General features: G+C 34.8%; 1 pseudogene; it reads left to right on the top strand.

Moving 5' to 3' along the window:
• The window catches only part of LOC141424970 (holocytochrome c-type synthase pseudogene), a 49,861-nt pseudogene extending 24,373 nt beyond the window's left edge, over positions 1–25,488 (top strand).
• The last annotated feature ends 2,318 nt before the right edge of the window (positions 25,489–27,806 follow it).

The following is a 27,806-nucleotide window of genomic DNA, read 5'->3' as shown; positions in this document are numbered from 1 at the left end:
CTTCTTCTCTGTGGTTGTCACATAGCACAACACAAGAAACCAAAGTTAGCTCAGGTAATAATTTAAAGATCTCAAAAAATCTATCGTTATAAATTTCTATATTACCTGTTCTAAATTTGTGTGTGAATAACGTATTCTGGACTTAGAACTAAAATGTTTTAAATTATATATAAAATATACAAATAATAGCAATGAACCTGATTGACTACAAAAACTGGAGAAGAAACGAATTCTGTAGAATAATACAAAGGCATGAACTACAGAAATTGGGCCTATTCAATTTTTTTAATTGAGCTTTTGGAGTAAAAGTTTACAATTTGATTTCATTTTCTGGCTTTGCTTATTTGCTCTTTATAATAGGACAGATGAAATTATAGGATAATCAAACTTACTTTTGTCAAGAACTTTAAATAATGGGAGATTTAAAACTTTTAAGCTGCCTGTTATAAAAGATAAATTGAGACTCAGGGATTCATGACAATACAGAACCTCAGGAATTTTAGATGAAGTATTAATATTACATGTTTATTTATATTGCTCTTTTCATTTCTAATTTTTGTCCACTTTTATCTGAAATACTAGCTACACTGGCATGTGTACTTTAATGTAAATATGAAATAGGAATAATAATTTTAATTTTTTTCAGAAAATTGATGCTCATAACAACAAGGAAAAGGATCAGAATTAAAAAATTAGAGACAAATGCTGGATTTAAGAGCAATGGATCAAGGAGATGAAGTGAGCCTGAGGAACATAATTTGAAGTCAACGTTAGTTATGATCTGTATCAAGGGACCAGTGCTAGTAATAAGAGGGAAAACTTGAAAGACTAAGTAAGGTTAACAGACATGAGTTAGGAGTAACAGTAGATTCTTTCCATTATAAGGAGAAAACTAAGACTGTTCTTCCTGCATGAGAGCCATAGTCATTTATAAAATGCCTATTTTGAGATAAAGTATTGAATGCAGAAGTTTCCTGAGTCCCTGTAGAGAGATGGACACATGTTTGAGGAAATAAGGGAGAAGAGCTTTGAAGAGCAAGAAGCTGACTGGCAATGTGGTTGCATGTGAAGCCTCAGCCAACCCTGAAGACTGCTTTGGACTACGATGGCCTTTGCAACTTGTTTCAAATTAAGAAAATGCAGCTGACCTTTGAATTGTTGCAACACTGGACACTGTTTGACTGCTAAGTTGGAATGTAACTTTGGACTAATTGAGCAAAGCAGTTCCAGTTGACAGTTGAAGTCATGGTCCACCAACATTCAAATTTTCTGGCAGCAAGGCTGTGTGTCTGCCCTGAAGAAGGCATCAGAAAGAACACTGCAGTATCTGCAGGAGGAACTATGGATGGTAGAAGGTGATGAATCCTTCTGAGAAAATGAGGCAGGACATAAATCTGTTGTGACTAGAAAGACCAGGATGTGATGCCAAAATTGTTTCATGACACACGCATTTTTTTGAGTGGTGAACATAAGGGTATCATTTTACAAAGAGACACACAAAGTTCCCAGTATGCAGTTCAACTCCTAATTTTAATTGATTTCTTTAATTCCTTTTTTTGTTTCGTTTTTGTTTTTTGAGACAGTGTTTCTTGAACTACTTGAGGTAGGGTCCACCTACCTCAGCTTTCCCAGTGCTGGGATTACAGGCATGGGCCACATACATGGCTCTATTTCATTTTTTAGCAAAATTATCAAGGTTAGTTAGCTAGAAATATGACCTCAGGAAATATCCAGGAGGCAGCTCTTTAATCAGACATGTCATTTTCTTTTTGTATTATTTTGGAGGACATTTCTGAGATGTCTCAGTTACCTGGTGCCTAAGTCAATTATTGCTTTTGTTTTTCTGAAAATGCAGTGTAAATTTGAAAGTAATATTTTTGTAATCAAGCTTGTTGAACTGTGCATCTCCACTGTGACATTGAGCTAGATCTTAACATGTAAATACCAATTTTTCTTTGTAAATAATGACATTGCAAAAGGGAAGATTTAGTGACAAAACATGACAGGTCTATAAATGCCAAGCACTGTGCATCATGTACACTCAGCACTCATAAACCTGAGTGTACATATCACTTGGTATGTACACCGGTGTAATGCAGTAGGAACAATCAAAGCAATGTTTACAAGTGTGCTCTGAGTTTCTTGTAAGGCAGCTTTTCCAACAGCTCCACTCTTTCTCCTGTTGTGTGGATAAGCATGCCATGAAAGGATTGAAGTAAACTGATGAACTATGCAGTTTTAAACTTTTACGTAATGTTTAAGTGCACAGTGCTACCAAATGCCAGGTTTTTTACACCTGTTTCCAGGAGCTTAGTTTCGATGTACTTAGTCTACTTTAAGTTTTAAGCATATTTTTCTCAATCAGTTAATTTATTAAGTTGAGTTGTAATCTGGACTTGATGAATTTTACCAAAATGGAGCATGTGTTATATGAAATTTAAAAAATAAATACACATATGGAAGTGATCAGGGAACGTATTTTAAATGTGAACAAGACAGGTGATGCATGCATGTTACCATGGCAACCCTGTAAGAAGACTATTACTGTGCAAAGCACCACAGCAAAGAAAATTTCCTTTTTAAACCAACCATTCTATAATAGCAGCACCCACAGAGTCTATCATTTGAATTTAAGGAATCAGAAAAAATGATTTGGCCTTTTCTGCCAAATTTCTACTTTATTACCTGAAAAAGAAATAAAGTGGTTCTTATGAATTATTTATTTTGTACAAGTTGCTGTAATATAAGTGAAATAATCTTTGGAAAATGAAGAGACCCTGGGCAGTAGTAATCTGTGGGAATAAAAAGAAAAGAAGAGGTAAGTCAGCCTTTTTTTTCTGTACCCATTAAGAGCAGGGGAAATATAGATTGAATCTTAAACATTTTTATATTTCAGACCACCTAAATACTTTAAAAGCCAAGTGAAATATAGATTATGAAGTTAGAGAACTGTCTTTAGTCAGTTTAAGCAGAATTTAAATTTTAAATTTACAATGCTTTCCCTCTGTAAGTCATTTGAACAGCAGTTCCCTAATTTTCAAAGATTTTGCTTTCCTCTATTTTAGTCAATAAGAAGAACAATTACTTTTAATGATTTTAAAGTATACTGTAAAATTAGCATGTAAATTCCTGTGGGTCACAGCTTATGTATTAGTTATTTTATATAATAGTGAGAATACACTAAATGTTAATATCCTATTTTCCTTAATGACTTAATTTAGAGTTTTCAAACACTAAAAATTGCAGTGTCGAGTAACTAGCTAAATAAAATGCCAAATAAGTAGTCTATATTTGAACTCTGTTTATTTAAAAATCTACAAAATATTTGTGCTTGGACCCATTCCTATTCTGATCATGACATCCACTCCATACAGACAATCATATTCTCAATGCAAACTGTGGACTTAAGATTTACCTTTATAGTAATGTGGTTTTGGCTACATGACCAAAACAAAATTATGGACGTTGGCTTATATAATTAAGAGAAGTTACAAGTCTTTCATTAGACAATATCCCAATGTTCTTGAGAGTCATTGGAGAATTATATCCACTCAACAGGAAAACTTGACTTCGAAAATGAATGATTCCTATCAAGGACTGATTATTCATTTAGGGAAAGGACACATGTCTCCTGTTGATTATATTTCACCAGAAAACCCTTGGTTCCCAGATAAGTGCATTCTTAGTAAACAGTACCTTGTAGAAGTTTCTGCCATACTGGGTGCACTGCATTCTAATAGACAGCACCCCCTACTGGGATAGCATGGCCTTGCAGCTGTGTCTTCAGCTGTGCCTTCTATTGGTCTTTTCAATGTGTTCCCAGGCCAGTGGATTCAAAAATGCAGAAGTGATATGACTAAGAATCTCCTCTATCAAAAAAAAAATTACCTCTGCATCTCCTGTGCATAAAGCAGATTTGCTGAGCTGAAAGATTGTTAATTAAGATCCTGTTCTGTTAGCTCAATAGCTTTATAAAACATTGGATATTGGTGTTGAGTCCCTAATGGCACACAAGACAACTTCAACCTTAGAGTAGTTTTCTCTCTTCTTTTTTGAATTTTTCATTAGTATATATTAATTGTAGAAAGAGGCTTCATTGTGATATTTTCAGGTGCTCTTGAAATGTACTTTAGTAAATTTCATTCCCTCTATTATTCTCCCTTATTATCCTTCCCTTTTAAACAATACTGAGTTTCTTTTCTATTCACGTAGGCTTATAATGTACTTAAATCATATTCATACTCCCCATCATCCTGTTCTTTTTTCCTCACACTGATTCAAGCAGTCCCCATTTACACTCATATTATTCTTTTCTTAAGGTCTCACTTTGGCATATGCGTGCACATGTGATATTTGTCTTTCTCAGCTTGACTTACTTCCATAACCAGAATGATCCTTAGTTCCATTCATTTTCCTGAGGCAACATGATTTCATTCTTCTTTATGCCTGAATAGTACTCTATTATGTATATATACCACATTTTCTTTATCCATTCATCAGTTATAGACACTTAGGCAGATTACACAGTTTGGCTATTGCAAATAGTACTGTAGTAAACATGGGTGTGTAGGTATCTGTGTATGCTGACTTACATTCCTTCAGATACATGCGAAGTCCAAACATAGAAAACTTGCAATCAAGAGGCCCGTTGGAGAGATACTGTGGGTATTGTTTTGTGTCTGTTGTTAGTATGGAAGAGATCTGAGGTAGCAGTATATACATTGAGCTTGGGAACAAGGGCTGTGCTTTTGCACCAATATGTATTGCACATCTCTAACAGCACAGACACTTCTTCACATAGCTACCATTCCAGCAGTGCCTGCCTATTGTCAACTGCTGTGATCATTTGTTAATTGGGTTGTCTAGTTCCTATTCTGTATTGAATGCTCACTTTCATATATTCATCTACAGTTTCTCCCTTACCCCGTCATAATATGGGATCTTCTGTTTCCCTTTCTAAAGCCTTGTAAACAAGAAGTTTAACTCTTTTCATTAGTCCATGCATTATAATCACACACATACGCACAAGTGGATGATGAATGAACTTGGAGTTCTGCTCATCAAGAAGTTCTTCCTTTATCATGTCTTTCAAATTTTCCTTGTTGGGGTTATCCTTTTTTGGAAGACATCCAAAAATGAGCCAATTATGCTGTAAGCCAAGATTAGGCATTTTTCTCCTTTTTTGAATTGTGATGTAGAATCCATAATACAGCTCAAGGTACAAGCTGAATCATCTGGGCACTGGTGAAACAGTGGGGTATAGCAGGAGTCTCTGAGCATTTTCATTGTTCAATTTACATTCACCCTCTGGTTTTGCTTGTACTTGGTCCTTTATGTATGACCTCAATATTAACAGATTGTTATTGTCTGTCCTCCCTATGCTATGTATTCAATCTGATAGTACTGATTCTGATAGTACTCAACACATAATTTGTAGTACTGGATCCGTGTTTACGGGGTGTTCTGTAATGAGTTTTTCTGTCTCTTCTAGGACTTAAGAGGTTGTCAATAATTATTTTCTAAAAGGCTGTTGAGACACAGGAGTGATATGCATGACTCAGGGAGCTGAATTATGATTCTTCTGCTGGGTCTTACTACAATTTGCCCACAGTGTCTTTCTTTTCAAACCACTAACAATACACCCAACACCAACCTTAAGGGATGCTTTAGTAGCAGGGTGTTTCCATATGGGTCCTACTCAAAACATGTAGTATTTCTTATGAAACAGTATAAATTATGAAGCAGTAGAATATTATTGAGTCACAAAAAAGAATGAAATAATGTCTTTTGCTGAAACGTGAATGGAACTGAAGGTAATTATGTTAAGTGAAATAATCCAGACAGAGAAAGACGAGTACCACACATTCTCTCTCATATGTGGGAGTTGGAAAATAAACATCAATTTGAATGAATGACCATGATCACCACAGGCTGCAAAGTTGGGGAGAAAGGGAGACTGGATAAGGGGAGGTTGGATTTGATCAGTGAATGATGTATGTTATGTATTGTAATATCACTCTGAGGTGCCTTAATATGTATAATAATACATGTTAAATAAAAATTTTAAAAAGAAAGAGAAAGAATTTGTGAGGAGAAAATGTCATTTCAATCAGAGAATAATGAAGTGAATGAATTTATACATTCAACAAGTAATTATTTGGCATCTTATGTGTCACATATCATATATTTGCAAGGTTTTTTGAAAAAGGATAAATATGTATTATAAATATGATAAAGTTTAATCCTTTCATTAACTAAATTATTCATAAATAAATGAAATAGAATATTTCTCAAGGGTTTGATTAACTGTTATAACTACTGAGCAATGAAGCTCAAAAACAAAACTGGAACTTGCCTCTTTTGATTAAAAATCTACTTTTATCCTCCACTGAATTCACAGTACATGGTCTTGTAGTCACCCAGGCTGTGTTAATTACACCCAGAACAATTGGTTGCCACTCAAATGCAGAATACATTTACACAACTGCAATTAGTTCAACGGTTCCTTGGGATTCATTCTAGGAAAGGTATTTACATTTCTACCACCATTTTGTTTTATATTTTCTACTCTGTGTTTCTAACACAGGCTCAAATGTAATGATGATAAAGAAAAGATCATTGTAAATAAGTCAAATTTTTGTAGCATTTCTAAAAAAAGTAAATGAAAAGTAATGGGGCTGAATTAAATGACCACAAATGTTAATGCTATTCTTTTTAGACTAGTGATATAGCAATAAATGGATGTTAGATCTCTCTGGAGTTTTAAATGTCAGAATTCCATTTCTCTAAATTGTTAACAACATTTTATTAGACTCCAGTGATAATAGAATAATGAATTCCATGTAGAAAACTTGATGTTTTGTTTTTCAGTATTAATGTAGATACTTATAAATTAGTCCACGGTTGATCAAAACACTTTAAAGTATCATATTTGAACTAAAATATTACAATAACAACAATTTTAGAAATTTAACAATACTTATGCTCCACAAAGGTCTTGCATATATTATTGGAAGTCAAATTAATAATCGAATGTCCATTTTTCCAATTCTAAAATATATTTATTGAATGAAGAACAAACTGAGATTGCTTCTCCATGAGAGAACTTTGTTTTGGGGGCAGGAGTGACTGGCCACCTTGATTGTAAATTCCACTTTGCTGAAAGTTTAATAACCAATACCAACACAAAATAAGTGTAGTTCTTCCTATAAAAGCAAGAATGTATAGTCCACTATAATTTTCAAATGTTTTTACCATTCATACTGCATGTTAAATCACCAAAATTATTCATTTTACAACTGAAACTTTGTGCCTTTTGAACAATAGCTCCCTTTTGTATCCTCCCTGAGCCCCTGGTTACCACCAACCTACCATCAGTTTCTATGAGTTTGGTTTTTTTGGATTCTAGACACAAGTAAGATCATGTATTATTTGTCTCCCTGTGTCTGGCTTATTTCATTTAGTATAACAGGCTTATTCATATTGTCAGAAATGACAGAATCCCCTTTCTTTTCATAGTTGAATAGTACTCCATTACAGGTATGAGCAACATTTCTTCTGTCCATTCCTCTGGTGACAGACATGGGTTGATTCCATGTATTTCCCATGGTAAATAATGCTGAGTCCTGTAAACATGGACAAACTTCTTCAAGATACTGACATCATTTCCTTTAGAGCCACACAAGAAGAGAAATTGTTGATCACATGGAAGTTCTGCTCTCATTTTTTAAGGGGGATTCACATTGATTTCCGCAGTGGCTGTGCCATTCCACAGCCCCACCCAGAGTCGACAGAGTTCTCTATTCATACTCTATTCTTTTTTTTTTTCTTTTGTTTTGTGGTACTGGGGCTTGAACTCAGGGTCTTCACCTTGAGCCACTCCACCAGCCCTATTTGTGAAGGGTTTTTCGAGATAGGGTCTCACAGAAATATTCCCCCATGCTGACTTCAAACTGCAATCCACCTGATCTCCGCCTCCTGAGAAGCTGGGATTTCAGGCATGAGCCACCAGTGCCTGGCTATTCTTTTTATTAATAGTTGTCTAACCAACGTGAAGCAGTCAGTACATTATTTTGGTTTTAATTTCAATTTCTGTGATGATTAGGATACTTGATGCCTTTTCATATGTCTGTTGGACATTTGCATGAAGTTTTTGGAAAATAAAGCCTATTCAAGTTCTTTATAATACAGAAATCATTGGTGTTTAGTATATTCACAAAGTTGTGGAACCATAATTACTATCTGGAGGGGGTGCTTCTTTCTCACTCCATTCCTTGTTGGAGCGAGCTTTCTCTCTCCTTCCCGGTTATTACCGAACCTAACTGGGCTTAACTGGGTGGGGGAGAGGGGGGCAACTAGAGATTCAGAAAAGACACAGGATAGACAAACAGAAAGAAACTGGGATCAGGTGTGTTGAGTGCACAGGAAGAGACACACAACCCTCATTGCTTCTTTACTCTATCATTATTCATTAAGGCCTTTCTCCTTGCAGTTCCTTAAAACCTTGCTTAAAACCTTTTTCCTTAGACTTGCTCTGTCCCAGGTTTGCTCTCAGCTTATCTTTAGCTTAATCGCTCTTAAAGTCTATTGCCCCCAGGCTTGCACTGTCCCATCTCTCTTTAGCTTTCTTAAAACCTTGGTGCTCAGACTTATGAACAACAGCCACACCTAAAAGCTGCATATACATAACTCTTAAAGTCTCCATCCTCTATCTTGCACTGTAATGTTCTTGCTTTGGCTTTTCTTTATCTTAGGTTTTCTAAGGCCTATGTTAAAGTTCTAGGTGCAAACTTTCTGTCAACCCCTCTTTAGCCATTCCCCTTTAGCAATCTTTTTCCCTTCAGCAATCTTTTCCCTTCCAAATGCTTCCCACGCCAAAAAGCCCAAAGCAAAAGGCAAAAGCCCAAAGTAAAAGCCAAAGGCAAAAAGGCCCTCTTCCTCCTTCAGGGCCCTTTATAAACAGCAGCAAACAGGGTTGAGGAGAGGCTCACTGGAAGGGCATGAGATTGTAACAGGACAAACCTGCTTTCCTGCTTCTCTGAATGCAAACAAATGAGGAAACACAGCTGTTCCACTTCCAGGGCTGTGCCAGTCTCAGAAAAGCAGGTGAGCTGTATCTCGCCTTGCTTGTGTCCAGTTCTCATAGGCTTTCCATAATCTTCTCTCCACAACTATCTAATTTCCAAATATTTTCACCATCCCCGTGATCCCCAAATAAACCCTTGTATCAATGACCTATCACTCCCCATTCCAACATTCCTCAGACCATGACAAGTAAGCAATTATCTGATTTTTATCTCTATGGATTTACCTATTCCACACATTTCCTACAAATTGAATCAAGTGATAAAGGAACTTTCTCAATAGATTTTAACACTTAGCATAATGTTTTCAAGGTTTAGGCCCATTGTGTCATACATCAATGCTTCATTCCTTTTTAGTGATAAGTAATATTCAATTGTGTTAATAGATGACAATAAGGCTGCTATAACAACTTGTTGCATAAAAATTTGTTTTCAGCAAAGTGGAAGTTACACACAAGGTAGCCAGTCACTGCTGCTGCCAAAACAAAGTTCTTTAATGGAGAAGCAATCTCAGGCTTGTCCTTACAAACTGAGAGCTGAGCACAAAGGAGCCCAAAACACAGGATGGAGAAAAAACAGGCTGTTCAACAAATGTTGCTGGGAAAACTGGATATCCACATGTAGAAGACTGAAACTGGATTCCTGTTTTTAACTCCTCTTATACCAAAATCAACTCAAAATGGATCAAAGACCTTAATATAAAGCCTGAAACTTTGAAACACCTCTGGGAAATACACTGGAACATATAGGTATAAGGAAGAACTTCCTTATCAGTACTCAAAATATTCAGTGCCTAAGAGAAAAAATAAACACGTGGGACTTCATCAAACTAAAGAACTTCTGCACAGCAAAACAAGCAGTCACTAGACTCAAGAGACAGACCACTGAATGGGAGAAAATGCTTGCCAGTTACTCATCTGATAAGGAACTATTATCCAGAATCTATAGGGAACTCAAAAAAACTCAACCCCCAAAGAATTAGCAGTGAAGAAATGGGCACATGAATTAAACAGGGTATTCTTAAAGTAAGAGCTACAAATGATCAGTAAATACATGAAGAAGTGCTCAACTTCTCCTGTTATAAAAGAAGTGCAAATCTACTTCATCTCACCTCAGCGAGAATGTCCATAATAAGGTAATAACAACAAATGCTGGTGAGGATGTAGTGAAACAGGAATACATATACACTGTTGGTGGGAATGAAGATTAGTACAACTACTATGGAAATTCCTCAAAAATGGAGATTCCTCACAAAGCTAAAGATAGAAAAAGCAATATGGTCCACTGATACCACTTCTGGGCATCTACCCAAGGGAACGTAAGTCAGGATACAATACAGACACCTATATGCAGATGTTCATCACAGCACTATTCACAACAGCCAAGCTATGGAAAAAACTCAGATGCCCTACAAGTGATGAATGGTTCAAGAAATTGTGATATATATAAACAATGGAGTTTTATTCAGCCATAAAGAATAATGACATGTGGTTTGGAGGTAAATGGATGCAATTGGAGAATATCATATTAAGTGAAGTAAGTCAGGCTCAGAAAGACAAAGACAACACATTTTCTCTCACACATGGAAGATAGATCCAAAAGATAAACATACACAAAAATAAGCATGATCATACACAAACTCATATGTAGCACATTTTTATAATAATAGAACTACTTTATGGAACCCAGGAAAGGAGGGAGAAGAAAAGAGAATAATGGAGCATCAGTAATGTCATAAAGCACAACATTTGTGAAGGTAGAGGATATAAGGATGTATATTCAAAGCTGTTGACAAAGGGGAGAGGTTGGAGGTAAAGTGGTAAGGGAGAGTAATGGAAAGGGTTGAATGGACCAAAATAAAGTATACCCACAGTGGGGATACGTGGTGAAACCCCTTTGAACATCAACTTAAATATTAATAATGAAATACAAGACTGTAAAATAGGTACAGTGTGTGGGGAAGAGGGTAATAATACAAAGGGAGAAGATGAATGAAGGAGATTAATACAAGGGTGTATGGTTGATGGACTTCACGTACTTGTATGAAATAGAACAAAGGAACCTCTTGCAATTGCTTTAGTTGGGGTGGGGAGAGAGGTGAGGGGGAGAGAAAATGTACATGTAACTGATGTACAATAAAAGCCTAATCAGAATTGTCACTATGAATCTCCCTGTGTATAATGGATATAACATAATACAATTTTTATAATAAAAAAATGAATGAACAAAAATATTTAATAGATGTTTTAATTAATGTTTCTTACTCCTAACTATTGGTCAAAGTGCAAGATAATTTTTGAGAAAAACCTTTTTTTAATGACTTTACAGCATATTGACACTTTGGTATAATATGAAAAATATAACAAGATCATCAAGCTACATATTTAACTTGTGTTTTAAAGCTTGTTTAAGATTGTGTTCAAATTATCATACACCTTATTGAACGTAGATAAAACATGAAGCAGCTTAATATGGGCAAGTGTGGACATATATTAATATTTTGACAAAAAGTAATATAAAATTTGGATTCCCTCTGATGTTCACTTAAAAAAATAGGTGAGCACAGTGGCAGGTGCTTGTCATCCTGAGCTACACAAGAGGCTTGGTTCGCTTCTTTCACTTAGTTATACATATTCTTTTCTTGATGTGATAACTCATTTTACTTTTGGTGCTGAAAAACATCCCATTTCACATTGTACTATAGCTCTTTATCATTCACCTACTGGTGGATATCTGTGTGGCTTCTAAATCTTGACAATTATAAATAAAAGTGCTATAAACATCTGTGCACAAGCTTCTGTAGAAATAGGTTTCTAAACCATTTGGGGTAAATACCAGGGAATTTGATTGTTGGATTGTGTTATGAAATTATGATTGGTTTCCTATGAACCTGCCCAACTGTCTATGGTGACCAACTGTGCACTGCCACCAGAGGGCATGAGAGATCCATTTGTTCCACACGCTGTCCAGCACCTGCTGTCAGGGTTCCAGACCTTTGGCCATCCTAGCAGATGTGTAATGGTGCCTCCTTGTTTATAGTCTGCAGTTTCCCAGTAACAGATGATATTGAAATTACTTTAAATTATTATTTTCCAAGTAAGATAACTATTTTGATGTTTTTGCTCATTTTAATGGGGTTGTTCACTTCCTTCAATAGATGTGTCTTTCCAAAGCACTTTCCCTCAGTCCAAGGCTTGGTCTTCTCATTTTGTTGACATAGTCTTACATATGGCAAAAGATTTAATTTCAGTGAAGTAATGTTTAAAATCATTTCTTTCATCTTCTATTTCTTTTTTTCTTTCTTCTTTCTCTTTATTGTGATGCTGGGTGGGGGTACATAGTGACAATTTAACAGAAGTTCTTACAATGTATCAAATATGTCATACTTGAATTCATCCCCTCCACCACTCTCCTTTACCCCCCCATTCCTGAAGTGGTTTCAGCAGTTATCATGTTTGAATTTACATACATGTATACAAATTTTCTGCACCATATCATCTTGTATTTCTTGCCTTCAGTTTTTAATCTAAAAAAATTAGTCATATACAAGGTCACATAGATTTTCTCCTCTTATTTTATAGAATTGTAAATTTTATTTTTTATATCTAGGTTTATGATTTAAGTTCATTTTGTAAAGAAAAAGAGGTCTATTATGGATTTTTGACAATGCCATTCTTTTTTGATTGCTACAGTTTTGTAGTATATTTTGATGTAAGGTACTGTAACTTTTTTCTTTTTTGTTGATATTACTTTAGTTAAAATTAAAAAAATTTATTCGGGTCCATTACAAATTTTAGGACTGCTATTCTTTGTACTATGAACAATGTCATTGTTATTTTAACAGGGGATCTGTAATCACTTTGTGTAATATGGACATTTTAAACAGTATTATTTTTTTCCAATCCAGAAATGCAGTATGTCCATTCATGTGTGTGTGGCGGGGGCAGGGGTTGGTTTTTTTCAGGTAGGGTCTGGTGAACTATTTGCCTGTGCTGGCCTTAAACCGTGCTCCTCCTGATCTCTTCTTCCCAGGTATGTAGGGTTATAGACATGAGCCACCGGCACTAGCACTTCACTGTCTTTTATCATCTTTTTATAATTTTTGTTGTAGATGTTTTTCACCTCTTTATTTAAGTTTACTAAAAAAAAAAAAAAGAGGAGAAATACTTTAGGACATGGGAATGGGCAAAAATTACTTTTTTTGACATGAACCCAAAAGCACATGAAACAAAAGCAAAAACAGAGAGATAAGGAGCTAAGCAAATAGACATACAGGATGGGGAAAATTTTGCAAATGATATATTTAATAAAATTTAATATGCAAATATATAAAAGTTCCAAAAACTCAACAGCAATAAATAAATAAATGAATAAAAACATATTCGATTTTCATTATCAAAAGAAGACACATGAATGGCTAAATATATAATAGTTCAATATATTATGTAACAAATGTTAATTTAGTACAGCCATTATGATAAACATTATGACCCAGTTACTCCCTTCCTTTTTATACAGCCAAAGGGAGTGAAGTTGGTATGTTGAACAGACACCTGCCTTGGCCTAATGGTTTGAGTGCTATTCACAATAGCCTAGAAATGGAAACAATCTAAGTGTCCATCACTGATGAATGAATGAAGAAATGTGGTACGTATTCACAACAGGCTATTTTTCATCCTGAAAAAGAATGAAATTCTGTCATTTGTAACAATATGTTTGGATGTAAAGACCACGTTAAGTGAAACAAGCCAGGAACAGACTAACCACATTATCTCCCACTCTCTCATATATGTGGAATCTAAAAGGTTGATGTCATAGATGTTGGAGTAGAAAGTTGGTTATCAAAGCCTGGGGTGACTAGTGGAGAGAAAGAGAAGAAGGGCAAAGGTTGATTTATGGGTACTAAGTTACATAAGAGTTACATAAGAAGTTCTAGTGCATTATTAAACAATAAGGCGACTAGAGATAGTAATAATATTCTGCATGTTTCATGAAGCTTGAGTAAAGATTTTGAGTGCTTTCATTACAAAAATGGTAAATATTTAAGGAAATAAATATGTTTAACCATATTGAACATTATGCAATGCATGTATTTATTGAAAAAAATCACAGTTGAACATACTATAAGTGTACTTAACTTTTGTTTTTTTGTAAGTTAAAAATAAAATTAAAAAGTAAATTTCTGAAAGAAGAAAATACACGAACTTAGAATTGAGAATAAAATACTAATTTACCAGTTAGAGAAAGTATAAAGAATATTCTTAGCAAGAATCGATAAAATATAGCTAGGAATGTCTTCTGCTGGTTTCATAAAACACAAAATATTAAAAGTTTTGCTGAGTAGTAGAAAGATGATTCTTATAATGACCTTCTCCCAAAAACCAATATTAAAAAGTATTGAATGGAACATTAAACATATGAGTGTAACTTGTCTATCTCATTCAGTAAGATGTCTTGAACTCTTAAGTATATTATCACAATTTCAGTATATAGTCATTATGATTGCAATGTTCATTTAAAATACTTATTAGTATATTATATAGACAGACCCAATGGTTTCATGAGAAAAATCAGAAAAAAAATGCTTTCACATTTTTAGACATATGAGTCAAACTTTATAGAATCAGATTAATTTGAGGACAAGTACATATGCCTACGATGACTGTAAAATAACAATGACATCAAATTTATGTATATATAGAAGTATACATAATCAGAAATTATTATATAATTTTAAAGAGCAAATGTATAGTATGAATCCTTATATAATATTCATAAACAGCAAAAGTAATCGACATATAATTTAAAGTTTCATAGACAGGGAAAATTATAAATATAAGGTGAGAAATATGTTATGTACAATTTAGAAGTGTGTTTACCTCTAAGGGGAAAGAATAGAATGAAAATGAGCAAGGATCCTCCAGACTTCAAAGATTGAACAATAATAATTACATGCTACAACTCAGTAAGTGATATCTCATGAGAAATCATTTGATTACTAGCAATCATAAACCTTCTTAATAGTTTCCAAAACCAAGGGACAAATTAAAAGTTCCTTCAGTACTCTGTGAATCAACTGTTTTGTTCTTGATTTATGAAGTGGAGTATTACCAATTCTTAAGCTTCTATTGGTATGATAGCCAGTCTTTTGTTACCGTACAAAATAGCTGATATAATCAACTTATTGGAGGAAAAGGTTATTTTTGTTTCAGAGTTTTGTAGGTTCATGTTCAGATGAACATACAGTTCATGACTTATGGTGAAACCGCATTTTGTGGTGGCAAGTGCACAGCAGAGCAAAACCTTCACATCATGAGATGTGATGAAAGTACATATGTCTGGAATGAGAGTCAGACGGGAGGGTCTGCATTCTTATTATCATCTTTCAGGATGTGTCTCTAGTCCCCAGTGACCTAAGATGTCCCATTAAGACCCTCCTCATCCCCACCAAGCTGGGGACTAAGTCTGAGGGGGAAAATTCTACTTTAGAGTACAGTAGTTGCCAATCTAACTATATGTTACCCTTTTAAAAATTATTATTTTTAAACAGTTAAACCTGTGTCTCCACACAGGTAAAAGTACCTGTAAACAATGCTGTCCATTTGTTTTGTGTGCTGATTTCTCAAATATGCAATAATCCATCAGGTTAACGTTTTTACCTGAAAATAAAGAAAATTTGCCTCAAAAAATTATTATGGACTCAAACAGCTTGCTAAGATTTTGATAATGAAAGAAGCAATGTGATAGATGATTTAAAAGACTTGAGTATGACAAAATGTAGGTGTTGTGCTTTTAGCATAATTTTTAAGAATAATGAATGATATGCCTTGTTATTTTAGGAAGAATAATTATTTTTAAATTTACTGAATTACTTTAGGGGACAGTTAGTAATAGTGATGAGAGGGAATTGGCTATTTGGTCCTTTAGCCGAAACTATAAATTATCATTTTTAACCAAAAAATATCTAATGTGGAAATTACATGTTCACAAGTTATGAAATTGAACATTTACTTGGTCTTCTCCATGTGCAATCTAGAAACCTACTTGTTAATGCAATTCGGCCCTCCCAGTCTGTGAGTTCCACATCCAGAGTCAAACACTTGTGGAACAAAAATATTCAAGAATATATTATATTTGTAATGAACATGTACAAAATTTATTTTTTATTTTTATTCCTTAAGCAATACAGTATAATATATATTTATATATCATTTACATGGTATTAGGTATCACAGATACTGTTAAATGATTTAAAATATATGGAATGATGCGCTTAAGCTGTATGCAAACAGTATGTCCATTTTTTATAAGGCAATAGGGAATGTACAGAGTTTGGAATCCACAAGAGGTCCTGAAGCCAGTCCCCATTAATAACAGGGTCTCCTGTTTCCATATTTTTACAATGACATTCACATTCTGTAATCATTTCTAATGAAAATAAATATAAAGAATATCTTAAATGGATAAGATATATTTTATAGAATTATCGATACAATTTGATGTGAACATTCATAAAATTTTTGTTTCAGAAATTTTCATGTTGATAAATAAATTACTAAATTATGAGCTCCTTCTATATAAATCAACCTGTATTTGCTACAGAAAACAATACAGATTTTCCCTTATTCTGGAAATACATTATTTTAACACCATTTTGAAGAATGATGGAAGAAACTGATTTGGAGTATTCTTAATTAGCTATATTTTGTTGTGGTTTGGTTTCTTTTATTAGTCCCAATATTTTCAGTATATATGTTACAAAATAATACTATTTTTTATGGTCTTATTCAGATTCTAATGTAAATTGTTTGGGATTATTAATAAACATTTTTAGGTAAAAACTATCAAACACTTCTGCCATGCAATCTTTTCGTGACATACTGTGCTGCTACAGCCCCAAAGATTCAAGACCAAGCAAGTATGGACTGTAACCTCAGAAACCATGAGTCAAAAAACTGATTATCCTATGTATTTTGTTAAAGTGACAGAAAGCTGACTAATTTAAGCAAGTATCAATTTATTGTAATTTGTCTTTCGACCCTATAATTCAGTAAGGCAAAGAACAGCAGGGGTGGGGATGGAGTTTCTGAAGATTCTGGAAGTACAGCAAGCTTACTCATGCATTTTGATGTACACATTTCTGGAGTTCTCTGCCAAAATTTGCTACATACCATGCCATTGAGGATTTGGTGGCACAAAATAAAGCATCTGTTACTAAGTTGCCAACAAAGTGTCTTACTTCAATGGAGGAAGGCAGTTTTATCTTTCTCTAGGTATAAATAAAAAAGAAAAAGTTTAAAATTTTTGGTTCATTTTTATGCCCAAGTTTAATTCCTATTTGTTTTCATTTTCATCTGGTGAAGTTTTGTGAGGGGAAATTAGTTGATGTGGGGTTCATTTGCAGTCTTCTGTGTGCATTACAATATGTTCAATAATTCTATATTTGGAATAAATCCTTTTGTCATGACAAATAATGTAATCCACACATGAGGATAAAAGTTCCTTGATGACAGTTTTAGTAATTTTGTTAAATTGTATATGTGCATGTACACATATACAAGCACAGTGTTAGCCACAGTTGGACAGAGCAAGAATAAGGATAGTTTATTATCACAATTTTCATTCCATTGTTTATCAAAAATCTCTTAGATATTTTAAATGATTTGTAAAACTAAGTAGTTTTGATTTCTTCTCTCTGCCTTCTATAAAGCATCTTTTTTTTTCTACAAACCTTTCTCAACAATAAATCCAAACCATTTCATGGTGGTCAGCAGCTGGGTAGCAGTTTTATAGCTCTTTCTTTTCCCTACTTCAGTTTTCTTCCCTTGTACTCGCCTTTATCAGTCTGAGTCAAAATTGTATTAAATTTTTTTCTTCCACTTTTTATTTTTAGCATTATCACTATAAATCGATGAGCAAACAATATGCTTTGTCTCTTTTTTCTTTCTCCTTTCCTCCTTCCCTCCGTCTGTAAGAACTATCTTGCTTTTATCAAGTAAGAGCCTGCATTCTTATACATACAGAGTCCAGGTCTCCTGGAGAAGTCACATGTTTTCAATTTCAAGTAAGTTAACAGTAGAGTTTGTCTGCAGTTTTTGGAAGTTCATGCTTGCAGTTCTTATGTTACTTAATTTCATCTATATCTCTCTACTGTTTTTCTTGTTTATATCTGAATCCATGAGTTTTCTCGTTGCAGTGGGTAGATAGAACACCAGCTTAGCCTTTTTTCTTTAGGCTATACAGCAATTGCCTTGAAACCTTAGAATGAACACGTGTGTGTGTGTGTATGTGTGTGTGTGTTGGTGCGTGTCTATTTGACCTATTTCTAAAAGTCATTTAGAGATAGCATTCGCCTTGTGAAATGGAACGATGTGTTCTTTCCTAGTAAACAAGGGACTATTCTGTGCCTCTGGAATTTGTTCAACTCTTCCTTAAATTTCCAGTTCAGTTTTCATGGTATTTATAGCTTAAGGTCCAAAAGTACATTGAAGGCAGGATACTCAATGAAAGATCAGGAATTCATAGGCATTGAATGTATTATTAAAATGAGATTTGTAACTCAAGCTCGGCAGAAGAGCCGTCGTTCTTCTCTCTTGCTTCTAGTGCTCACATTTGGTCTGCTTTAATTTTCTCTGACATTTTTTTCAACACAGGTCTTCTTTCTGTGCATAAGATAGTGTTTCAAAATTGAAATGAGTTCACAGCTACTGTTTCCTTTTGTATTCCTCAAGTCATTGTGTATGTATATGTACATAAATGTGCACACACACACACACACACACACATATATATACATATATATGAGAGAGAGAGAGAGAGAGAGGGAGAGAGAAAGAGATGATGAATCTCTGAACCTCCATTGAGCCCCAGAAAAACACCTGTACTTCCTCATCCTATTCCTGCTTTTAAGTCTCCATTCATTCCTTCCAGTTATGTTTTAGGGAATAATAGCACAGTATTTTTATGCTCATATCTAAAGTACTAATATGTGAATCCAAAGACTGTTATATGTATACTAAAAAACATCTCAATCAGACTTAAATTGATTTAAAAAAATAATGCATAGTGTAGGAGACCAGTAACTGAATGGACCTAGAAGAAACCTTGACATGAGTGTGGCCATGTCAAGGATCTTTAAGCTGAGAAGGCATGGCCCCAGCTTAAAGTAAGTGGACAAGGTTCAGCACGGCTGCCTTGTGTGGAAAACAGGGCATGTTTACCTTTAGACAAGGGCAGTCAGAATAGAAAAACAGCTTACCATAGCATCCTTGATCTTGCTGACTATGTGACTCGGCCCACAAGAACCTAACTTGACTTCCGCATGTGCACTGTATAAATAAACGCGCTAGGATGTGGAGGTGGGTCACAGGTGTCTTTCCTCAGGAGCGTCAGACCCACCCGATCCCAGCTTTTCTCTACGTCTGTCTTTGTGTCTTTGTTCTAATCCCCAGTTGCCCCCAGTCTGGTTAATGGACTTGCTCACGCTGGCTGTGACAGCATAGTATTTTGATGGTTCCAATATTACACGTATACAAATTTAGGACAATGGTAATCAACTTTTTCACTTTCCTTTTCTTCTCAAAAACATATTTTCATTAACTACTTTCATAATGGTATTAGAATTTGCATGGCTCTTTCTCTCTCACTCGCAGTATTTTCTATCCCATTTTGTTCTCTAATGGCTATCAGTTAACAGGCTTAATAAGTTTTTGCTGAGATTAACTAAATATGTTAGATTCAATCCTGGTAGGCATGACCATAGCCCCTGTTGCCATTTCTTTTCTTTTTCATTTCTAAGTAATAGGATAATTCACACTAGTAACTTTTATGGTGTTGACATGGTCTCTTCCCATTCTTGCCAGTGTTAAGAAATGTGAGTGTGACAAGGCATTTCACAGAGAGTGATAGTTGTATTTCCTCAACCACTAACTACAAAAAAACCTGAAAATTTTTGTTTTCAGTTCTGGAAACAAATCATGCTTACCTCTGCTTTAGAAATCATGCACTTGCCTTTGTCATTGAAGGCCAGGACAAAATCCTGGCTTCGTATCATTGGGTTTTAGCATGGATGTCATATCCTCAGCATCCTTGCCTTCTTGTTTGCTGTCTGTATGGAAAGGATTCTTTGTACTTTGCCCATCACACAGCAATTTTAATTATATGATTTTATTTCTGGTATCCCCCAAGAATGTTAGACTCTATTATGTGATTCAAGACTATCTTCAGCACCTACAGTGGTATTGCCTGCATATGAGGGGCATAAATAAGAACTTGTTTGAAAAGGGAAGAGTGAGGGTCATCCTCACCTATAAAATGAGGATAAGATGCCATCCCACAAGGAGTGCACAAATACTGAATGTGAGTGACATATATTTGATATATGCATTAACTATGTAGCCACACATATATGCACATACTATCCATCTATTTGTCTTTATCAATCTATATCATCATCATCATTGTAAAATAGCCTATTCTTGATGGCTGTTTTCTTCCAAACATAGCTTCTTTTTGTTCATGACCTGAAAGTGATTCACTGTGTGACCAGTTTATTAAATCATTTTCTGAGCCTTGGTACATTCAACTTTAAATAATATGTATGTTTTAATTTGTTATGAGTGTTACAATAGATAAGGCATAAGAAGCACCTTGTCTTTAGAAGGTTATTTGAAAATAACTTCAAGTCAGTGTTATCTATACTTTTTACCATTAAATAATTATGGTAGCAGTAAAAAACATTGTACAGCATAGCCTTTGAATTATTCATTCAGACAAGCTGCTGAAAAGCATGGTCATTTTCTTCTGCAAATATTCATTGTAGACTGAATATGTTGAGTATTTAGAATCAGACATTGAAGCAAATCGTCTATGGAGTTTACAATGTTAAAGTTATCTCAACTGCAATTGAGAAAAATTCATGGCCTCCTTTGTCTTGGAAATTTTCTGTTTTTGTGATACAGAAATTATTGTGTGAGAAAAACTTGAAGCCTAATTCTCAGAAATGTTTATTTACCCTAAATCATCATATACTCGTAGGAAATACTCAATTTACACAGAGTAGCAGTTAGTGGATAAGCTTGTTTTATATTGCTGAGAAATAACGATTTCCATTTGTCAGTAACATAAAATACTAATCAGGGTGGGTTGTTTTTTCATGTTACAAACTGGCTGAAAGTTTGTGCTGTATACTTCAAGATTACCTTGATCTAAATTTAAATATTTTTCAGAAAATAGCCGTGTAGACTAATAAGCATGGCTCTTGCCAAGACTAGGTTTAACTCATTTGATTTTAGTTTAACATCTTATGGAGTATCAAAGATAAACACACTTACTACTTGTAATCACTCCAAGACTACAGTCCTCCTACCTATGGCCTTCTGAGTAGCTGGGAACACAGGCACGAATGTACCACCAGGCCTGGCTTGCTGATTGAGATGGCATCTCCTTAACTTTTACCCTGACTGGCTTGGACCTTTGAGCTCTTCAATCTCCACTTCTGTAATAGCTGGGACTACAAGCATGAGTCACCACACCTGTATACTTGTGTTTTAATAGGAAAGTTTTTAAATAATTTAATGAGTTTCATTATGAAGTTTCCATAACTATGTCCTTGACATAGGTGTACGTATGTGTCAATGTGAGTGAGCATTTACATTTCTTTATGCAGTACAATAAATTGTGGTTTATAAGAACACAAAAGGTAACCAAATTTAAAAGGAACTTAGTCTATGGCAAGTTAGTACATGTTCTCCAATTTCACTTTCTTCATCTGTAAAATGGGGATAATAGCAGCAATCACATCAATGTATTATGATGACGTTTCAGTGGGTTAATATAGCACTTAGAGAGGCCCGTATTACATAGTTAATTTTATGGGTATTGGTTATTATTTAGAAATAAAAATCTACTTCCTTCTTAATTGTATTAATTGTAATTTATGGATACTTGAAAGATAGAATAAATGACACATTATTTTTATAATAAGTGACTAATTCACCTTACCAGTGGTTTTAACCATACAATGTACTAAATTACCACCTGGACTGTTGATTAAAACCTTCTCTTTGGAGAAGCTGAGTGATGGTCCGTGGTGACCTGGAGGCTTATCTACTTTAAGCAATCATGATAGGCCAGTTCAGTGCATGTGACAAGGAGCAATCATGAAGAATAACAGATTTAAGTGAAATAAATATAAAGTGATGGACTCCTAAAGATCATTAAATTTGTTAATCTTAAAATCTACCCAAGGAAATAGTCAATATCCAAGCTGCAGTACAGGAAGTGTTGTGATATTCATTATAAGGATTTTATTTAATTCTGAGTATTCACAGAAAAGAGATCAATTTTGACTGTTGACATTAGAAAAAGATTCCCAATTAGAGATGAAACAAAAAGAGGTGTGATTTCAATTAACCCAGAAATTAATCAGTGGTAGAGAAGAAAATATGAAAAATTAAAGACAAAAACAAAGAGGTACAGTACCATTAACTGCAAAAATATATGTGCATATGTGTGTGTGTGTGTGTGTGTGTCTGTGTGTGTGTGTGTGTGTGTGCATAGTGTCATTATGGATAAACACATGTGTGTATTTGTATATGTATAAATTCTAACCTGAATACATTATACATATACACACCACAAAGAAGTGGGTTGACAGACTCTTGAGTTTAAGACAACAGAACAGATTCAACGATTTAGAGGTTTCAAATGATGACAGGAGTTAGAAAGCTATTAACTATGTTGTTAACAACATCCATAATTTTCATACAAATAATAAAAGAATAGGAATTAAAGTTAAAGTGATATTTCTTAAAAATAGAAATAGCGGAAGTTCCGCCTTCGGAAAAGGAAAAAGCTGCGCTTGAGAACGCCGCGGTGACCGCGGAGACAGCGGTGACCCAGAGAGAGAAAGGCGGCTGTGGGGGCGGTGGCAGGCTTTCTGCCCTCTGGACTTCAGTTGGCGATTAGAGACCGAGCCACTGCCTGGCGCAGCCAGGGCAGGAATCAGCTGGAAAGTTAAATTTGGGAGTCAACATCGATTCCATCCATGGGTTCCTCAGCATCCACTCCATCTGTTTCAGTTCAGACCCCAAATGCTTCAGATCATCAGCCAGCATCACAACCTTCAGGATGCCCAATGCATGAAAGGAAAATGAAAGGCTGCCCAATGAGTGCAGCACCATCTGGCTCAACTTGTGAAAACAAAGCATCATGTGTGCCTGCCCACCAAGAACGTGCGTATGAATATGTGGAGTGTCCTGTTACTGGTGCTGAGGCTAAGAACAAGGAGAACCTGGATCCCTCAAATCTGATGCCACCACCTAATCAAACACCGGCCCCAGACCAGCCATTTGTATTGTCTACTGCCAGAGAGGAGTCATCCATTTCGAGAGCAGATTCAGAGAAAAAGTGGATTTATCCTTCTGAACAGATGTTCTGGAATGCAATGTTAAGGAAAGGGTGGAAGTGAAAGGATGAGGATATTAGTCAGAAAGACATGTATAATATCATTAAAATTCACAATCAGAATAATGAACAGGCTTGGAAGGAGATTTTGAAGTGGGAAGCCCTTCATGCTCGGGAGTGTCCTTGTGGTCCGTCACTGATCCGATTTGGAGGGAAAGCAAAAGAATATTCACCAAGGGCAAGAATTCGTTCTTGGATGGGGTATGAATTGCCTTTCGACAGGCATGATTGGATCATCAACCGTTGTGGGACTGAAGTTAGATATGTGATCGATTACTATGACAGTGGCGAGGTCAACAAGGACTACCAGTTTACCATTCTGGACGTGCGTCCCGCCTTCGATTCGCTCTCTGCAGTGTGGGATAGAATGAAGGTCGCTTGGTGGCGCTGGACTTCATTACCACTGTTTTGTTCATGATGAAAAAGATATAGACTATTTTTTGGAGAGATACATTAAACTACTTATCCCAAATTGAATTGCACTCATGATGTCATGGGAATTTCAAGTGGGTAATCACACTTGATCCTTCACTTAGTGAAGGATGCTATGTTCCATTAACTTTTGAGTCGCCTTTTTGCCTTGCAGTTTTTAGCAGATCATTTTAAGTTTTCTTCCCACTTGAACTGAGTGGAAAGCAGTCTCTCAGTTTTTCTTTTAACTGTAATATTACCTGTGTATCTTATTTACAAAAGACTGAACAGTTTGTGAAAAAGAGATTTTAAAAAGTAATAAAATCTGCTTTTTTGCTTACTGTTTTCTCAGGAATACTGATTCAAAAGTCAGTGTGACACTCAAGCTTTTACCTGGTCAGACATTTCAACTCAAACTGTTCATTACAAATAAGAAATAATCATGGCTTTTAAAAAGTGAATAGTATTTCTAAAGTCCCTACAATGTAATAGTGACCCTAAACACAATGCAGAGGTAATGCACTAAACAAGACTAAGGCGTGGATTAGCTCTCCAAGTTCTTGCTTACATGAATTTTTCAGACTAGACCTTCGTACAGAAGTTTCAGCCTACTGTGAGGTGATGATGCACACACTTTGGAACATTTATTTTAACTTATAAAATATTATGCTTCTAATTCTGGTTGTTCTAATATGTAACTGCTCCTAAAAAATATCATTGTCCCTGGCATTTGACAAGTTATCCCAACTTTTGAGTCCCATTTCTTCCCCCTGTCCTAGGAACCTTCTCCCAGTCAGCCTAATTCAAACCTTTAAAGCCTAACTCAAGTCACAGTGGCAGTGATGGTCCATCCCTCTCTAAAACGTGTTTATACTTGGCTGTTAAAATTCAGAACAAAAATATTTTTCTCAGATGTAGAATGTTTGCATCAATTTACTGTCTCGGTATTTTTTATTGTTTTAAGGAAACTAAATTTGCTGTTGAAATTCTTTTGTATCAATAATTCATAAACTGCTTGTTCTAATTACAGAAGCATGTGACAAGTGACTATTGCTTTTTTTTAAGTATTGATAATATTAAGTCCTTTAATTTATCCTGTATTGTTAAATTAGTAAATGAAGTTGGCAGTCTTTGAGTGATTAATTTGGTTATGGATTTCTTTGCTGTGTCAGTTTTGCATGAAGTTTCAAAACTGCAACAACTTTAAATTCTGCAAGTCAAAATTTTTGTATTTTTAAATATATCCGATCAGTAACAGGTTTTGAAAATCTTTTCATAGTAACGTTATAGTTAGTTACTAATTGTTTTTCCAGATATGAAATCTTTACAAAAACAATGTTATAGTCTTCCCACTTGAGGCAGCCATTTTCTCATGTGTTAGTCATATATATTTTAACTGTACAGGAAAATAATGACTGTTAGTTTATTTTTTTCCGTTCCTAAATGCTATTGATTGGATATAGGATAAAGTATTATGAGAAACTAAACATTGTAACTGGAAACTGAAAATAAACGGCATTTTTTGAGACAGACGGTCTCGAAAGTCAAAATAAATAAATAAATAAATAAAAATAAAAATAGAAATAAACTTAAGATGCTGACAATAAAAAGCAAAGGATACAGGGAAGGCCGTGATTAATGATAAGCGCTACGCAGAGCTTCTCTGGGACTCCAGTCCATGCTTTCTGAACTAAGAATGAACTTTATTCTTAGGGTTCAGTGATTGGGAAAGAGGACAAAAGGGATTTGAAGATGAAATACAAAGAGGAAAACATTTGCAAAATTTGTCAAGATGCATACTTTTCTACAAATGTTCATATTAGATTTTCAAATTAAGAACTAGGATTTTTAATTTTAAATGACATTTAAAAATAATGCAATTAATTTTCAAAATCATTACTGAATTTTACATAGGAGAAACTCCAAGGAGATAATGAATTTTTTTCAGTACTGGGGCTTAAACTGGGGCTCAGGGACTTGCATTGCTAAGAAATCATCGTACCACTTCTATCATGCCCCAGACCTGCAGAATTATTTTAAAATTCTGCCATTTGTCAAAATACCTTTTGGATACACTTAAAGTATGTGATATTTTTTATAGAGGCTAGGGGAGTATAGCTCAAAGTCCTACCGTGATTAGAGTCCTGGTCTACTTGCCTACCATGCTCAAAGTCCTGGGTCAATGGGTTAATCTTTATCACTGTCTCTGTGCACACACACACACACACACACACACATAGTTTAAATATAACAAAACACACAGGTTATAATTGTTCAGTAGATTTTATGCAATAGTCATCATAATAAAAAAATGCAGTATTTCCTTTACTCTTGAGTTTTTCTCACATTGGTTTTGCAGTCAATCAACAACACTGTTATAATTATTTCCATACCTGAGTTTAGCTTCACTTAGGACTTCATGAACGGGTGTAGACTGACACCACTATTATATTTGTATATATTTATACATATTACATGTACTCTTATGTTTTGTGCATGCATATATGCATATGTGTGCACATCTTGCTGTAGCAACTGTCAACAGTTCATTTATCTCTGAGCCTACAATAGCTTCCTTTATTGAAGCACTGCTGCTTGTGAATCCATTCACACTGATGGGCTTTTAAAAAATCAGACTGCTAATAACATCTTTATAGAAGCCATTTGTTGATATATATTATATATTTAGATATATCATTCATATATATTTCTCTTTCAGTAAATACCAACAGTAAAATTTTGGTATTATTATTGCCTTTTTACATATGCCATAATTCATTTATTCTTTATATTTGTGTTTTTTTCACCTGACTAAAATATAAGCTGCATGATAAAAGGGACATTGATTGCTTTTATCTGTCAGTTCATCCAATGTGATAAGAAAAGTATCTAGCACTTGATAGGTAAAGAATATTTAGCCACTTAATATATGAAATGCAAGATATTTCCTTTCTGTAAATTCCTTCATATAGAGGAAAGAATCCATGTCCAGTGATGAAAATATTTGTAGATCCAGGCTGTTAGATTATACCAGTCTCTAAAATTCTGTTAAGTAGTTTTTTCATATATAATTGGAGGAAGGACTGCAGCCCTTGCAGCATCATCAGCAGATGAACTACTATTATATTTCTGAAAGAGCTCTGTAAACTATTGGTATAAAATAAGGACTTTGTTTATGTTAATGACTGACTGTTAAATGTAGAAAGGGTACCATATTTAGCATCATAAATCTGGGATGGTATCTTTATAACCAACATAATTCAATCCATTGCTGACTTCTTAATTTTTATAACCTCTGTATCACTCATGGAGGTTCAAAACATTTGCAGTACATCAAATTGCAACACTTGAATGTATTTTAATAAGTGAACTGATTTCAAATGTCAATATTTCATATATTTCCTACTTGCCACATAAATGAAGTAAGAATTTACATAAAATTGTGGGTTTTAGGGTCTCTCAGAGCTTACAAATGTTGTTGCTATAGCTGCATCTCTTCTTTTGCCTCCATCTTTCTACTGAAGTGCTTCTCCTGACAGCACATCAGATTCTGAACCTGCTGTCTACTGCTAGAGCTAATGTTTAGTACAATCATAAAACATCTCCATGGGACTCTGAATAGTCCATTTTGTGTGTTATTAGGGCATGTGCTAGCCATATCATGATGCATTCAGCTGTGAAAATTAGTAGTCCTTGGGAAGAGCATTGATATGACTATGTCAATCCAATGAAAGCTGTCTCACTGCTGCTTCCTGTATGTTGGATGAAAGGACAGATGACCTTAATGAAGTAGATTAGAAAGTGCAAAGGCTTAGGGAGAATCTGATTTCCTTATGACCCTATTTG

Source organism: Castor canadensis, chromosome 1 (genome assembly GCF_047511655.1).
Source record: "Castor canadensis chromosome 1, mCasCan1.hap1v2, whole genome shotgun sequence".
NCBI classification, from domain to species: domain Eukaryota; kingdom Metazoa; phylum Chordata; class Mammalia; order Rodentia; family Castoridae; genus Castor; species Castor canadensis.
Note: the sequence above shows the minus strand (reverse complement) of the source record. Positions and strands in the feature narration are given on the sequence as shown.